This window comes from Puma concolor, chromosome E3, assembly GCF_028749965.1.
Source record: "Puma concolor isolate L17-30 chromosome E3, mPumCon1.1.hap2, whole genome shotgun sequence".
Taxonomy (NCBI): Eukaryota; Metazoa; Chordata; class Mammalia; order Carnivora; family Felidae; genus Puma; species Puma concolor.
Genome location: NC_141682.1, coordinates 10,286,438 through 10,303,196, shown reverse-complemented (window position 1 = coordinate 10,303,196; position 16,759 = coordinate 10,286,438). Strand labels below are relative to the sequence as shown.

General features: G+C 54.9%; 1 protein-coding gene and 1 long non-coding RNA gene across 2 annotated transcripts in view; one reads left to right on the top strand and one right to left on the bottom strand.

Annotated features, from left to right (window-relative positions):
• The first annotated feature begins 2,894 nt into the window (after positions 1-2,894).
• On the top strand, positions 2,895-13,550 carry LOC147572959 (uncharacterized). The gene is made up of 4 exons (XR_015245256.1): positions 2,895-3,139; positions 6,017-6,071; positions 12,137-12,240; positions 12,382-13,550. It is a non-coding gene; the product is annotated as an uncharacterized LOC147572959 (long non-coding RNA).
• FKBP6 (FKBP prolyl isomerase family member 6 (inactive)) overlaps positions 4,417-16,759 on the bottom strand; it is a 71,287-nt gene continuing 58,944 nt past the window's right edge. Inside the window, exons 9-11 of the transcript XR_015245255.1 lie at positions 11,469-11,658; positions 8,411-8,680; positions 4,417-4,725 (exon numbers count right to left, since the gene is read on the bottom strand). The gene's annotated coding sequence lies outside the window, so the exon portion shown is untranslated. The remainder of the gene's footprint in view (positions 4,726-8,410; positions 8,681-11,468; positions 11,659-16,759) is intronic.

The window sequence follows — 16,759 nt, the reverse complement described above, 5'->3', positions numbered from 1 at the left end:
CAGGGGAGGCAGGGGCAAGGTAAGTGTGTGCGTTCGCACAGGGACATGCAGGGGCCTGGTTGCTTGTGTGTGTGTGCACGCGTGCCTGTGCACGGGGCAGGGCCGGCTGACATGCTCGGTGGTGCTCAGGGAATGGGCCCGCCTCCCTGAACCCTGGTTCTGACTCGATTTCCCTTTATGGGGGTGTCCAGGGCTGGCCTGGACTGTTCTATTCTTACTAAAGAAGAATTTAAAAAACTCCTTATTAGGGCATTTCCAGTTTTCACAACTGATCAGCATTAGAGGTGAGGAGAGAAGTAATCCTTTCCCCTCTCTTTACAAACCCAGCCCTCAGACAATCAACGTTAAGAGTTCAGGCACTTCTCAGGGTGCCTGGGTGGCTTAGTCGGATAAGCGTCCGACTTTGGCTTAGGTCATGATCTTGCGGTCGGTGAGTTTGAGCCCCACGTCAGGCTCTGTGCTGACAGCTCAGAGCCTGGAGCCTGTTTCAGATTCTGTGTCTCCCTCTCTCTCTGCCCCGCCCCCTCTTGTACTCTGTTTCTCTCTCTCTCAACAATAAATAAACATTAAAAATTTTTTTAAAAAAGTTCAGACACCTCTTCTGATACTTTCTTACTTTGCAAACACATACATGCATAGTTTAGTCTTTTCTTAGCTTTTGTTTTACTAAAATGGAATTAATATTCTACATTTTACACCTCATTTTCCTCACCTAAAAATCTATCATGGATACAGATAGATGGATGGATAGATGATTAAAATAAGCACAGCACAATGTCGATGGTGGAATCTACATTCTTGGTTCAACTTTCTGTTCATTTTAAAGTCTCATAAGAAACTATTTGAAAATAATCTGTCACGAATGTCTTCCTGCGTCGATACACAGGATCCAACCCATTACCCATTCTTCTTCTTTTTTTTAATTTTTAAAAATTTTTATTTATTTTTGAGACAGAAACAGAGCACGAGCCGGGGAGGGGTAGAGAGAGAAGGAGACACAGAATCCGAAGCAGGCTCAGACCCGACTCGGGGCTCAAACTCACGGACCGTGAGATCATGACCTGAGCTGAAGTCAGACACTCAACTGACTGAGCCACCCAGGTGCCCTTAACCCATTCTTCTTAACCGTCACTCTGATTCCCACTGTGTGGAATTATTATAAATTATTTAGCTAATCCCCTTTAGACAGACATTTAGGTGGTTTCTGTTACGATTTCTATTACCATGCAGATAAATGAATATATGTATCTATATTCAGGGTCTGCAAAAGGTGGTCCACGGGCCAAATCTGGACCCGCTGTTTGTTTTGTGAATAAAGTTTTACTGGAACAAAGTCATGCTCACTGGTTGACACAGAATCTGCAGTCTTTGAGCTACGATAGCAGAGGGCGTTGTGATAGAGACTACATGGCCCACAAAGCAGAAAATAGTTACTATTTGGCCCTTTATAGAAAATGTTTGTCAAATGCTGAATGTACTTGTGCTTTTATTTTTATAGCATAGAGTCTGAGAACTTGTTAGATCAACGGGTATATGAGGTTTTTTTTACGGCATCATTGAGGTACATTATTGATGTGCAATTCACTATATTTAAAGTGTACAATTTTGGGGCATCTGGCTGGCTCAGTCGGTAGAGTGTGCAACTCTTGATCTCGGTGTTGTGAGTTTGAGTCCCACCTTGGGTGTAGAGACGACTTAAATAAAATCTTCAAGGGGCGCCTGGGTGGTGCAGTCGGTTAAGCGTCCAACTTCAGCCAGGTCACGATCTCACGGTCCGTGAGTTCGAGCCCCACGTCAGGCTCTGGGCTGATGGCTCAGAGCCTGGAGCCTGTTTCCGATTCTGTGTCTCCCTCTCTCTCTGCCCCTCCCCTGTTCATGCTCTGTCTCTCTCTGTCCCAAAAATAAATAAAAAACGTTGAAAAAAAAATTAAAAAAAAAAAATCTTCAAAAAAATAAAGTGTACAATTTGATGACTTTTGACGTATGGATATACTTGTGGAATCATCACCGCAATCTACGCAGATAATGAGTATCTTCTGGTTAAAATGCAACTATCTTGCCGGGCACTAGCACATTCAAATGTTAATAACTAGTACATAACTGTTGTATACAATAACTGGCCAGTATAGTGTGAAACGAACTTAAAAATAAGTCCTGGGGTGCCCGGGGGGCTCAGTTGGTTGAGCATCCCACTCTTGGTTTTGGCTCAGGTCATGATCTCACGGTTCATGGGATCAAGCCCTGCGTTGGGCTGTGGTCAGAGCCTGCTTGGGATTCTCTCTCTCCCTCTCTCTCTCTGCCCCTCCCCACTCTCCTTTTCTCGATATAAATAAGTACATTTTTTTTAAAAAAAGTGTATTTATTTTTGAGAGAGAGAGAGAGAGGGAGCAGGGGAGGGGCAGTGAGAGAGGGGGACAGAGGATCCCAAGCGGGCTCTGCGCTGACAGCAGAGAGCCCGACGCGGGGCTCGAACTCACGAACCATGAGATCGTGACCTGAGCCGAAGTCAGACACTTAACCGACTGAGCCACCCAGGCACCCCTAAATAAATAAACTTAAAAAAAAGTACCATATTTTAAGTATTCATTTACCTTTTTTTTTTTTTTTTTTTTTTGGCGAGCTCTGTGCCTGAACTCAGGACCCGGAGATGATCAGGAGTCGCATGTTCTACCAACTGAGCCAGCTTGGCACCCCTGATTTATATCTTATTTGGTCCTCTTAACACCTTATGAGATGGCTCTTATTTTAGTTTTCATGGGCTTAGGGAGAGTTAGAGCTACTGGCTTAAGGGCAAGCAATAGTGCCAGGATTAAAAAATAATAATCGTGAATATATTCTTCACCCCCAAAAGTTGTCTTGTACCTTCTCTCCCCTTCCCAGGTGCTGGACTGCGGTCAGTACAGTTTGGTTTGCATTTAGTTTACATGAGTGGAATGTTAATGTGATTTTGTAGGAATCACATCTTTTGTCAGCAAATATTAACTGAGCACCTCCTTTGCGCCGGGAGCCTTTGCTCACACAGCACAGGCCGGGCTAGCCTGGCCGCCTGCTCTCTGGTGGCCCAGGGACAGCCCGAGTCGTAGACGGGAGAGCCACCGCTGTGGTGTCAGCCGATTGCTGCGGTTAGAGAGACGCCAGCGTGCGTGTCAGAAGGTGATACATGAGCTGGGTCTCAAAGCTAAGTGGGAGCCAGGTAGAAGAGAGGGAAGGGTGTTCTAGACAGAGGGCACAGCCTTTGCAAAAGCTTTGGAGAGAAAAAGGCAGCAGCCTGCCAGGGTCCGTAGTGGAGGCTGGAAATCTGGGATTTACCGTTGGGCAACGGGGAGCCTGGGAAGATTTTAAGGGAGGGCATGCTATGGGGGGCAAAGGACAAGCGTGGGCTCTGCGGCAGGGGGCGGGTGCAGGCAGGGACCCAAAGAGGTGACGAGTGCTAGTGCGTGAGTGTTGGAGAGGAAGGTGCTCTCACCGGGCCAAGGGAAGGGGAGAGGTATTTGAGGCAGAGGGTTGCAGAGCTATGAGCAGGAAGCAGGCCCTCTCAGCGCAGGGACTCTGGGGTTGCTGCCGGGAAGAGGCATCCCTCCTCTGGGGAGCCCCTCGTCCTGTGTCCAGCCCCAAGCCCTGCTGGGGCTACTGCAGCCACCCTGGGGCCAGGGCGGCCGGGAGGCGCCCGCGGCTACTGAAAGCCGCTTTTGTGTGGCAGCTCCAGCTCCTGTTTCGTTGACGTTGGAACCTGCTGCTTATTTATCCAACTTGAAGGGAAATTCAGCAGCAGCGGAGGGGAAAAAAATAACCTCAGCTGCCGAGCAGGGAGGAAGGAGGCCCCAGCCCGGCCCCTGCTGCCTCTGCCGCCCTGCCCAGTGCAGCCGGGGGCCACGGGTCCAGGCCCACAGGCTGTCCCGGCAGCGGACGGGCCTTGTGCTCCCCAGCCCGGGTTCTCCCTTGGCTCCAGGGCCCAGGACCAGCCCCCTCTGAAGCTGCGGTCTGCAGGGCTGGCCTCTGGGGCTTCCCCAGGGAAAGTCACCTGCCTGTGGGGCAAGTGGGCCCTGACCACCAAGGGTCTCACCTCCTTACTCCGCCCCTGCCTGGGGAGGCTCCAGGCTGGACGGTCCTGAGCTCCTGAACGTGTTCTGGAGCCTTCCTCCTGCCCCGCCCCAGCCCCCGCCTCCGGGGCAGCCAGCATAGGAGCCTGGCTCTAGGCCACACTGGCCTCTCAAGGTGTGAGGGCAGAAGCCTGGCAAGGCCTGTCAGATGCAGAAGCATGACCTTTAGCCACTCCGGACCGTGGCCTCCCTCAGCCAGGGACGGACGTGTGGAGGAAAAGGTGTGGACGCTGCCCCCAGGCCCCCCCCCCCGCCCCCCGCCACGGCCCAGGGAGGGCCTCCCACTGCTTCACAGCCCAGACCGCCTCCCCTTCCAGGCTCCAACTCTTTCAGATTATGGTCCCAACCACTCCCCGTGTCCTGTGAGGCCCTTTCATACCCATGACCTTATTTGCCCCATTTTACAGATGAGGAAACTGAGGCTGAGTGGTCAGCTGGACCTTGGGCCAGACACTTGGCCTATGCCCTGCCTTACCTCTCTGCCTTAGGTCATCCCACCAGGGAGTCCCCGCGTCCATGGCCCCGTCATTGTGTCTCTCCCAGCTGCGGCACAGGCAGGGAGGATGTCCCTCCATCTTGGTCCCTCCTTGGTCCTTGCCGGTTGCTTGTCCTTCCTGGGTGTGCTCTGGGGAGAGGCAAGGGGAGCATTATCCCACGAGAAGGACAGAAGCCCCCTTCCCATACGTCTTCTCCTGTGGCCTGTACTACCATTTCTGCAGGCATCCCCACCCCCCTGGGGCAAGCCACACGTGGATCTTTGACGCCTCTAGGCCGCACGCAGGATGGTTCAGAACACAGTTTCTGGATTCAGCTGCCTGGGTTCAAACCGTGCTCTGCACCTGTCATCTTAGCTAATCTGTGCAGCCTCCCTGGGCTTGGGCCACATTTTGGCTCAGGACAACCCTCTGCTGACTGCGGACTCTTCATCACCACTGCTTTCTTTTTTTTAAAAAATTTTTTTTTTTCCAACGTTTATTTATTTTTAGGACAGAGAGAGACAGAGCATGAATGGGCGAGGGGCAGAGAGAGAGGGAGACACAGAATTGGAAGTAGGCTCCAGGCACTGAGCCATCAGCCCAGAGCCCGACGCGGGGCTCGAACTCACGGACCGCGAGATCGTGACCTGAGCTGAAGTCGGACGCTTAACCGACTGCGCCACCCAGGCGCCCCACCATTGCTTTCTGATTATTCTTTTTAAAGAGAAAGAAACAGAATATATATAATTTATAATCACACATATTTTAAAAACTAGCATTATGTTCTGTGCACACTTCCGAGTTTACTCAATAGAAAGTGAAATGGGGCGCCTGGCTGGCTGAGTTGGCAGACCGTGAGACTCTTGATCTCGGGGTCATGAGTTTGAGCTCCATCTTGGGGGTAGAGATTACAAATAAATAAACTTTAAAAAAAAAAAGTGAAAATCCAGGGGCGCCTGGGTGGCTCAGTCGGTTGGGCAGCCGATTCGGCTCAGGTCATGATCTCGCGGTCTGTGGGTTCGAGCCCCGCATCGGGCTCTGTGCTGACAGCTCGGAGCCTGGAGCCTGTTTCAGATTTCCCTCTCTCTGACCCTCCCCCATTCATGCTCTGTCTCTCTCTGTCTCAAAAATAAATAAACGTTAAAAAAAAAAATTAAAAAAAAAAAATGAAAATCCAGGGGCGCCTTGGTGGCTCATTTGGTTAAGTGTCTGACTTCGGCTCAGGTCATGATCTCATGGTTCGTGGGTTCGAACCCCACATTGGGCTCTGTGCTGACAGCTCGGAGCCCGGAGCCTGCTTTGGATTCTGTTTCTCCGTCTCTCTCTGTCCCTCCCCAGCTCATGCTCTCTCTCTCTCTCTCTCAAAAATAAACATTAAAACATTTTTTAAAAAAGTGAAAATTCACATTCTTCATGCCTTCTCTTCCCCCTCTATGGAAGGTTCCCTGTTGGCAGTGGGAGGTGTGTCTATCCAGACTCAAAGACATTCCTACAGGTGAGTAAAATTGGGGTGCTTTTGTTTACTCATAATACTTTTGTGATTTTTTTTTAAAAGGTAGCATTTTAAAAATTTATTTATTTATTTTGAGAGAGAAAGAGAGAGCATGGGAGGGGCAGAGATAGAGGGAGAGAGAATCCCAAGCAGACTCTGCACTGCCAGGGCAGAGCCCAACACAGGGCTCGAACCCACAAACCACGATATCATGACCTGAGCTGAAATTACGAGTCAGACTCTTAACCGACTCAGCCATCTAGGCACCTCACTTTTGTAATTTTTTAAGTGATTTTTATTTTTAAGTAATCTCCACATCCAGCATGGGGCTCGAACTCATGACCCCGAGATCAAGAGTCACATGTTCCTCCAACTAAGCCAGCCAGGTGACCCAATACTTTTGTAATTAAAGTGATACATGCATATAGTTGTTTTTTGTGTTTTTTTTTTTTAACTGAGATATAATTTACGTTCAGATGCACAAGTCTTGTGTGTTCAGCTTGACCAATTAGTAACAAAGTGAATATGGGGGCGCCTGGGTGGCTCAGTCGGTTGAGCATCTGACTCTTGATTTTGGCTCAGGTCACGATCCCAGGGTTGTGGGCTCGAGCCCCACACTCAGCACAGAGCCTGCTTAAGATTCTCTCTCCCTCTGCCCCTCTCCCCTGCTCGCATGCTCTCGCTCAAAAATAAAAAAGTTAAAAAACAAAAAAATCCCAAAGTGAACACGGCCCTGTGACCACCACCCAGATCAAGAAACAGAGCATGTGTGCTCCCCCCACCGCCCCCCAGCCCCCCCCCCCCACCGCCCCCCAGCCCCCCCCCCCCCCCCCCCCCCCCCCACCGAGGGCTGCTTCATGTCCCCTTCCAGCCAGACGCTCTGCTGTTCTTGTTGCTTGTGTCTCAGCTCTGCTGCACCTGTTCTGGACCGTCTTATAAATGGGATCCTACGGTATTTGCTCTTTGTGTCTGGCTTCTTGCGCTTGGCGTGGTGTCTATGCGACTCCTCTGTGTCACTGTGAGTCTCTGTGATTTGTTTGCTCTTATTGCCGAGTGGGGCTCCACTGTATGGACATGGCACAGTTTGTTCTGGTGACGGACATCTGGGCCGTCTCCAGTTTGGGGCTTGCTTATAGATGGCACGTACATCTTATAGACTGAGTGTCTGTGTCCCCCCAAATTCCTGGGCCAAAATCCAACCCTCTGTGCGCAGGTAACGTAACGAGGTGGGGTCTTTGGCAGCTGACAGGTCATGAGGGTGGAGCCCCATGAGTGACACTAGCATGATTTTTGTTTGTTTAAGTAATCTCTACAGCCAATGTGGGGCTTGAACTCACGCCCCTGAGATCAAGAGCCGCTCGCTCTTCTCACTGGGCCAGCCAGGCGTCCCGAGACTAGCGTCTTTATACAAGCTACGTGCACCAACGTGGTGAATCTTAAATCGTAAGGCTGAAAGAAGCCAGGGCCAGCAGAATACCTACTGTTCGTTTAGACAAAGCCTGGAAACAGGCGAAAGTAAATTAGATTGCTATTTAAAACAATTTTTTTTCAATACTTATTCATTTTTGAGAGACAGAGAGAGACAGGGGAGGGCAGAGAGAGACAGAGAGAGAGAGAATCTGAGGCAGGCTCCAGGCTCTGAGCTGCCAACACAGAGCTTGATGCAGGGCTCGAACCCACAAACCATAAGGTCATGACCTGAGCTGAAGTCAGATGCTTAACCGACTGAGCCACCCAGGTGCCCCGGTTTGCTAGTTTTGATAAATGTTACAGAAATGCAAAGCAGGTGACATCATAATTGGTAAGTAGATGTGGCAGTCATGCAGGGAGTTGGTTACGTTTGGGAAGGGCAGGAAGGGGCTCTGGGAATGGCAGGGAGTGTCCCTCTCTTGGCCGGGTGGCGTCACACAGGTGCTCATCTGATAACAAGTTTCAGTGCGAACACCTACATTTGGGGCACGTTTCTGTGTGTTAGGTTTTCCCACGGAAGAAGGAAAGAGGCACGAGAAGTATATGAAGGGAAATCCAAAAGTCCCCATCCCTCTCCCCCCTGCAGGGTTGACAGGGTGGGACTCACTCTGTTTCCTTCCGGAAACTTCTATGCACTCACCTCCCTCCATGCACATGTATACAGAACAACGGGTGTTTTCTTGTGTTCCCCTTCAAAGATGTAGGTACCATTCTGCAGCTTTTTTTTAACTGGATGGGTCTTGGGCCCTTTCAAAGCTCAGTCTGCCCCCTGAGTAACCGTGGCTCAGCATTTCACACAGCATGAAAATATTCTAGCTGGACTGGATGAGTAATAGTACCCACTGCGTGGGGTGTTTCCTCAGTTTCCTTACCTGGAAATGACAGGAGCTGTGAAAGGAGATTAACTTGAGGTTCAGATGGGTCCATACAGGAAGAGCCGCTCCTAATGGTGTGGGACACACGTCCATGCCCCCAGCATCGGCTGCGCAGGACTCGTTGGTTTGAATGATTGCGAATGTGTCATTTGCTTTAATAGCTAGAAGGGCAGGTCCTCGTCTTTTTTCCTCTGGATCATCGTCTTGGCTCCTTCTTGCTCACTTTCTCTTCTAGAAGAACTGTGTCATCTACTTCCTTAAGTAGTCCTATTGGATTTAGAGATTACTTTATTGAAGTTATAGACTAATTTGGGGAAACTCACACTTTTACAATATCGAGCCCACCCATCTGGAAGCAGATTCTCTCTCTTTATATTCTGGTCTTTTCCTTCCTTCGTTCCTCCCTTCCTCTCCTGCTTGCTTCATCCCATACACATTTACTGAGCACCTGCTATGGCCCACATCTGGGGACACAGTGAGGACACAGACCCAGTCCCGGCCGGAAAGGCTGATGATCCATTCGGAGATTAGTGCAGATAGGTACATGCGCGTGCGCGCACACGCACAGACACAGACACAGACACACACACACACACACACACACACATGCTGGGTGATGTGGGGCTGTGAGGGCCTGCAGGTGTGGGGGCACAGAGCCATGCCCCGAGTGGCAGGGTGGAGGGTGGTAACTTAGCTGGGAGGGGCAGTCCTAGGTGACTCCTGCACACATGTCTTGTCCCAGGTCTTTATCCCCATTCTGAGCCCCCTCAGACTCTCTTCCAGATGGAAAGACATGTTCATCCAAAAGCCCCACTGAGTGTTGGTGGGGGAGGTCCCCCCACATCCCTTGTCTCCCCACATCCCATCATTGGTGTGCTGGGGCCTAAGGGCAGGTGGGGCTGAGTGTGCAGGGCCCTGAGTGTCTTGACCCAGAAAGTAGTAGGGAGCCTCTGCAGAAGACCGTAGAGATGGGGTGCCATTCTCGGACCGGCACTCTGGGACCTGGGGGAGGGGGCTGTGGCCTGTCAGGGCTGCACGAATAGGGAGGAAGGGAGTGTGCGGCTACAGACAGGGAGCCACGTGAATGAACGAATGAACGATCAGCCCCCATGGACACAGTCTGCTGGTAGGGAAGAGTCCAGAGCTGGGGAAGGGCCAGCCCTCCCCGAGTGCCCCCACGGTGACATCAACCTCCACACCGGCTTGGCCCTCATCAGCCAGGGCAGGGCTCTGACCACAGGACTCTCCAGCCTGCAGGCTTCTCCTCTCCGCAGGGAGGCCTGAGGTTGGGCCAGCTGCCTGGCAGGAATTGGGACCAGGGAGGGGAGGCTAAGGGCAGGACGTCCCCACCACGGAGGGGTGGCATCTGCTTGGGAAGGGGAGGGGGCGCCGTGGCCAGGCGGCTCCTGGGTGTCTCGCCTGACCTGGCAGGTCGGTGCCAGGAGGGCCCTAGGCCATAGCAAGGGGCCGCCCCCTGCCCCGCATCCTTGCTGCGTCCGCTCCCAGGAGGGGTGGGGACACGGCAGCCCCCGGCCCGCCCCCGCACAGAAGCCCTTTCATGGACGGCTGGCTTGGAGCCCCACGCCTCCTTCCTGCCGGGCCCCCACGCAGATCCCCCTCTCTGGGCTCCCGCGGCAGGCCCAGGGTGGGGAGCAGCCGGGCACGGAGCACAATGTGGCTCCTTGTTCCCCAGCCCGGCCGAGCCTCCTGGAATTGGCCCATTTCCTGCCTGGGCCGTGGGGCCTTTTCCAAGGTAAATAAACAAATACAGAGAAGTTGGGGCCTGGGGTGGAAAGCGGGGTGTTGGGGTTTTCTTTCCGCCCCCAGCCCCAACCCCATGGCCGTAGTTGCTGTGTGGCCGCAGGGGCAGAACAGAAGGCTGAGCCCCCACCCCTGAATTTTTTTGGCCCCAGAGAGAACAGGACCCACTGAAGATTTGGGCCTCCCAGCCTCCCCAGGTCCCGCCCTCACCCAGGGCTGCCCCCAGAGAGGAAGCAAGGAGCCAGGGACCCCCAGCAGGGGTTCCCAGGCAGGGGACAGGCGGCGGAGGTGTGGAAAGAGCTCTGCAGTGGATGGCTGTCCCCGGGCTCCTGTACCCTCTGTGCCACCTCGGGGGGCTGTGTCCTTGGGGAAGGAAATGGCCTCCAGCTGCAGAAAGGGCTGGCAGGGTGGGGGCCTGGAGGGCCGCAAGCCCCTCGCTGGGCTGCCTGACCTGGACAAGTCACAGCTCCCAGGGTTGGGGGGAAGGAGACTCAGGGCCCGAGCCCCAGTGGTCCTGGTTCTTTTGTCCAGATGTGAGGGGAGTGGCAAGATCAGACCCTGCCTCCCCCAGCTTCCCCCCCCCCCCACACGTGCAGGCTGAGCCCACCTTGAGCTGTGGGGATGAGAAGGACACAGAGCAGGGAGTGGGGGCTGCATGCAACCCCTCGCGCCCCTCCCCACCCCGTCTTCTGCCTGCTCCCACCTGGTGCCCATAGAGAAGGCCCATCGGGTGGCACCTACTTCCTGAAACCGATCCTTCACATTTGCTTCCACAACCTCAGGCCCCGAATCCTGCCTTCCTTCACTTATGTTCCCTTAAAAGACATATACCCCACAGCACAGCATGCCTGATGCCAATGGGGAGCCCCCTGGGGTGCGCGAGGCACGGTCCCCTCCACCTGCGGGTCTAGAAGTCTCCCCAGGAGGGCCGAGATGGGGGAAGCAGACAAGTGATAAGGTCCCTGCCCACATGGAGCTTCCGTTCCAGAGTCCTCCGAAAAGGCATTTGGTCCCCTGACCTTGACCTGCGTGTGCTGGGTGTGCCTCAAACTTTCCCATTACTTCCGAATGCTGGCAGGGCAGCACCTTCCCCACCACCGCCCCCCCCCCAACCCCCCAAGGACCTCTCTCATTTGTACGAGGTGGCTGCCAAATTCCCATTTCCCACCCAGCCTGCCCTCTGAGTCCCGACATCCAACTGAGTGCCTGGCATGTGTCTCTGCTAGGACAGCCCACGCACACAGCAACTAGAACAGGGTTCTTGTCTTTCCCTCACCCCCACCTGCCCCTCTACCTCTCTTCTTGTCCTCACTGCAGCCGGTGACGTCACATCCAGCCAGGGGTTTGTGCTCAGAAACCTGGGAATACTTGGATTCCCAACGCCCAGTTCATCATCAGCCAGTCCAGGGAATATCCTGAATCCCTTCCGTTCGTTGTAATCACACCACCTTATTGGACGTGGTTCGTTTGCCCAACGAATTACTCTGTAATAACCAGACAACAGACCCTTTAGGGACAGATGGATTTTTCTCTCTGACATATTGACTTCAGCCCGGTCCCATGCGGACACATTCAGACTAGTGGAGCTCAGTCTGAAGCTGGGGCTCCGTCTGTTCTCAGGGTGTGTGGCCCTGAGGCCGGTCCGGGTGTCCACCATCTGTGGCTGGGCCCTCCTCTCCCCCCCCTGTGCGGGGACCAGTCCTCCCGGCAGGGTCACCAGGGGAGGAAGAGGTAGGGGAGCTCCGCCCAGGAGGGGCCCAGCACGCTGTCAACGTCCCTGCTAGCAATGAGGTTGGCTACAAAGAGGGTCTCGTGTAAGTCAGTGCCCTGGAGAGCCGGGGCGAGCTGACCCTCCATGGCTGAAGCAATAATGCCCGGGCTGTGTGTCCGGGCTGGGCCGGATAAGGTTCTAGGCAGCGGAATCTACACTCTCCTGGCGCGCCTGTTCCCTGCCGTCCGCAGCCCGGACACCTGGGCACATCACCCGCAGCCCTGGTCTGAGGCCCCCACCTCCACTCCACAGAGCGGATCTCCCACCGCCCGGCACTGTTTTTGGCACAGTCCAGGTACGTGGCCACCTTGCCTGCCCTTGGCCTCGGCTGACCCTCACCACCTTGCCAGTCCGGGGCGGGCACGAGGGGGACGGAATGACAGGAGAGGGCAGGATTGCGATTTAGAATCACCCCCGCCCTGCATAAACCCACCAGACCCCATGATGAATCGAACTTCACAAAGGACCAGGAGGGTAAAGACACAGACTCCCTGAGGAGCATGCTGCTGGGCTGGAGAGACAGGAGTCTAGACGGTGCTGACCCTGGGGTGAATCTGAGTTGGGGGGGGGGGGGACCCGCAACCGGAAGCAGCTAACTCTGTGAGGATTTAAGAATAAAATGCAAGGAAAACGAGAAGAAACGGCTCATTAATCACCTAAAATAAGTGTAGTCTTAGGTTTCTTTGAGGGGAAGAGGATGTCTGGCGTGAGTTTTTAAAGCTAAATGGGAGTTTCTCAGGCTGTTGGGTGGCAGTGGGGATAGGAAAAGGGAGCAGGTGCAAAGACCTGGAGGGCTGAAAGAATGTGGCCCGTTCTGGAAACAGTGAGTTCCATGTGTTTGTTAGTTACAGCGACAGAAAGGCAGTAGCCACTTCAACAACATAGAAGCTTCTCTCCCCACCCTCCCCGCCTCCCTTCTCATGGGAAAGTCCAGAGGGAGGCAGTCACCGTTAACTTGGTGGCTCAGTTCCATGAATTCCTCAGGGACCCAGGCTCTTTCCAGCTCACCACACATCCCTGGAATGCAGGTTTTGACCTCTTGGCCCAAGATGGCAGTTAGAGTCCCGGCCATCACACCCACATTCCAGGCAGTGGCATGGAGGAAGAGGTGAAGAAAAAAGGGGGGGAATATACATGCCAGTGTGCTGAAGGAAGGCTTTCAGAAGCTGACAGGTGACACTGTTTATAACCCGTTGGCCAGAACGTGGTTTGTAACCACCCTAGCCACAAGGACAGCCAAGAGATTTTTCTGGGTGGCTGCATATCCAGCTAAAACTCAGGGGTTCAAATGCCACGGAAGAAGGGGAAGGAGGTATCAAGGGACAACCAGAGGTCTCTGTCTCTCTCCTTTGGCATGGCTGGATCCAGCTGTGGGGTCGGGGGGCCAGAGAGGCGGGGAAGGTGGACCCCTGCCCCACGGGCGAGGGGCTGGCCCCAAGTGTGAAGCAAGAGAACGAACCGCTCAGACCTATTCTGGGGGGCAGTGACGTCAGCAGTGTGAGGGCTGTGTTAGTGTGGGGACGGGCAGGGGGTATCCTGTGTGTCTGCTCAGATGACTGATGAGGCTCCCTTCTAGTGGCTCTTAGCCTTTCATAGAGGAAAACAAACCCCATCTTTCTCAGAACCACCCCTTCCACACTCCTCTTCCCTCCCAGAGAGGGTGGCCTGGATGCAGAGGGAGCGAGGGATGAAGGGGCCAGCCTTCTGCTGGCCTGGGGCCCGTGCTGGCACCTGCTGGGGTCTGCCGGCCTCCAGGATCCGGGCCTGGCTTGCATCCCCTCCCACCCTTAGCTGAGGTGGCACCGTGGCCACCACAGATGTCTCTGTGGCTGACGGCTGGCTTTTAACCCTGGGACTCGTCCTGCAGGACCCACTCGGAGGGGCCTTGGAGAGCTCTGTGTCCAGGCTACCCCTGCCTGACCATGCTGGCCATCGTGTCCACTTTGATGTGGCTCAGTCCAAGGGGTTTCCTCCACAGTCCCAATGGCAAGAGAACCCCACCCCTGGTTCCCCTCTCCGCTTATCCAGAAGCCCAGGTGGGGACATGCAATGTCGTCACTTGCTTTCCCACGAATCCCAGGTGCAGGAAGTGGGGGCCCCCGCCCCGCCCTCCTTCTTCTTGTCTGGATTGTTTTTCTCATCATAAACACTATGGTCCAGTGTCGTTCTCCAAGCCTGGACCTTGGTCAGTTACAGCAGAAGGTGCTGGCGTTAAGTTCATTCCTTTTCAAGATGGCACAGTTGTGTGGTTGGATGCTAGACATCCTCCCCATCTCCTCTTCCTCTTTGCATGGCCTTTCCCAGGACGTAGCTCAGAACTGCAGAAGAGCAGAGCATATGAATAACGAAGCAGTTCCCTCCACCTCCCACCATCGAAGCAGGAGCCGGAAGGCTCTGGATGGAGCTGAGGTTGGGGGGGGTGTCGTGGGAGGGGGGGGGATTCTGCGACATCTGTCCCTTATGCCGCCCCTTGCCCCAGAGCATCTCCATGATCCCGTCTCATCGTCCAGGGCAGATCGGGAAGCTAGTTCATGAGATTATCAGTTAGCGATGGTCACTCCCTTCCCCACCGCCCCCCTCTATGGCAGGAGCGTTAGGTTGGGCTCGGCCGTGACACGCCCCAGCCATCCCCTCCTTGTCCACAGAGGTTGAGGGACGTGTGGAGCCAGTCCTGGACCCGACTTGGAGCCAAGTCCAGCCGCCCGGCAGAATGAACAAGAAATAAATGCTTGTTGGTTCAAGCTTCTGGGTCTTCAAGCAGCTTGATACACAGCATTATTGTGGCAATAGCCAACTGTCATTCTTAGGTGACCTCTGGGGCCCCTTGTAGCTCTTAGTATCTAATCCTGGCCTTCTGTGAAAGGTTTGGATGCTGCGCTGAATGACCACGAAGGAACTGAGTGACCCAGGAGCTCACTGAGAAGCAGCCCTCCCTGCCTTCTTCCCGGGCAGAGCAGAGGTGGGGTCCACAGATCAGTGCGGCCCCTGTGCCCCCCGCCCCATGACCAGGGTTTCTCAGAGGATGAGAATGATGTCAGACGCAGGCTGCCTGCCCTGAATATCTCCCTGTCCCTCTGGCCTGGGCTGAATCTCACATACATCAATCTAGAAGGTATGCATCTATGTGCCCATTTCAGAAGAAATTGAGGGACTTCCTAAGACCACGGAATAGCTCAGCCGGTGCTCCCGAGACTAGATTTTTCCATGATGAAGCACTACCTGCCCTTCTGGGAGCTGAAGGCAGGGAGCAGGGCAGGGACCAGTCGGGGCCCAGAAAGGCCCCTCAGGCACCTTCTCTGTCTGGCCTCCTACTTTCCGGGAAGGGACTCTGGTCAGGGGGGCACATCTTCAAGGAGGGGCCGTGTGTTTCTCAGTCCTGCCTCCCTCTTGCCTGGACCCCTCACTCCTTCCTGTTACCCAGACTGGCCCTTGGAGGCAGCGTGAACCCCAAATTCAAGGCCTCTCTCCTCTTTCCCTCATCAAAGCCAGCACCCAGACAGCTGTCACTCCTGAAAGCATGTGAGGCCCTGATGAGTGAGGAGAGCTGAGCCACCACAGGAGGAGGGAGGGCATTCTGAGGAGGCCACACGTGGACACGACCCAGTGAGGCTGGGAGGGAGGCAGGAGGGAGGCCACCCAGGACAGGGCCCGAGCTTCCTCTCCAAGCAAACACGAGTGTGGGGCCAGGTGTATTTATAACATAGCCCTGAAGGGGACCAGGCCTCACATAAATCATGCTATTTCCTTGGCAGGAGTAAAAATAGCCCCATGGCATCCTGCACATGCTTGTGCATGGAACAGAGCTGGCCGGCCAGGCTCCCCCAGGCCCCGCCCTCTGGTCATGCCTCATTTGACCATCCGGACAGAGTTTCCACCTCCTCCTCCCCACCACGCACCAGGCTTGCTGCCTGCCCCTGGTCTCCACAGGAGGGGGTGCAGGGAGGGTCCCCCGCCGCAGCTCTGTCCCCCAGGCCGAGACCACTGACTTTCGGGCTGGCTCGGGTCGGCTGCAGAGGGGCCAGTGCACATCCTTGGCCGAGTCAGGTTGGGGAAGAGTCAGAGCTGGGTAGTCGGTGAGGAATGAGGGTCGGGTGCGGTGAGGGGCCTGCTGCACCACCCGGGCCTCCCCGGCAACCAGGAACAGAGAGAGGAAAGGAGGAACTTAAGGCGCCCTGGAAGCAGGGGTGGGGCTGGGGTGGGGATCCTCTGCCAGGGAGCCCCAAAGGGCGTCTGAGGCCTGCGTCGGAGGAATCTGGGGAGCTCCTCACAATGGAGGTTCCAGGCCCTGGACTCCCAGGAGTGGGGCCAGAAGTGCATTTTAAGCAAGGCCCCCATGGTCTTAGGCCTGCTGTCTCTGTGGTGGCCCAGGCCTCCCCTGATGCACGACCCCCCCCCCCCCCCCCGCCACCGTCCCCTGCACAGGGCTGGAGCTCTGGGAGGTGTTAGACTGGGCAGGGTCCAGGCTCTCTCCTCGCCCCCCTCCCTTCCACCTCCTCCCTTCGGGCAGGCCAATGTGCCAGCTCTCTCTGGGTCAGCAGCAGCAGGGAAAAAGTGACTGGCTGGAAAAGTGACCTATTTGAGGCAAGATCACACCCCACCAGTGTCCAGGCCTCTCTTTGGGAAATCCACGCCTGGCGAGAGGTTGGGGAGAGGCAGCTCCCTGGGGGCTAAAGCGCTCGGGCCAGGTCTGGGAGGAGCCGAAGTGGGTAAGGGCCTGCTTGAGCTATTCACAATCACCTGCAGGGTGGACTTTCCCAGGCGGCAGTACCCCTGGAGCTGGGATTTGAACCTGGGTCTCTGGCCACCACCCACAG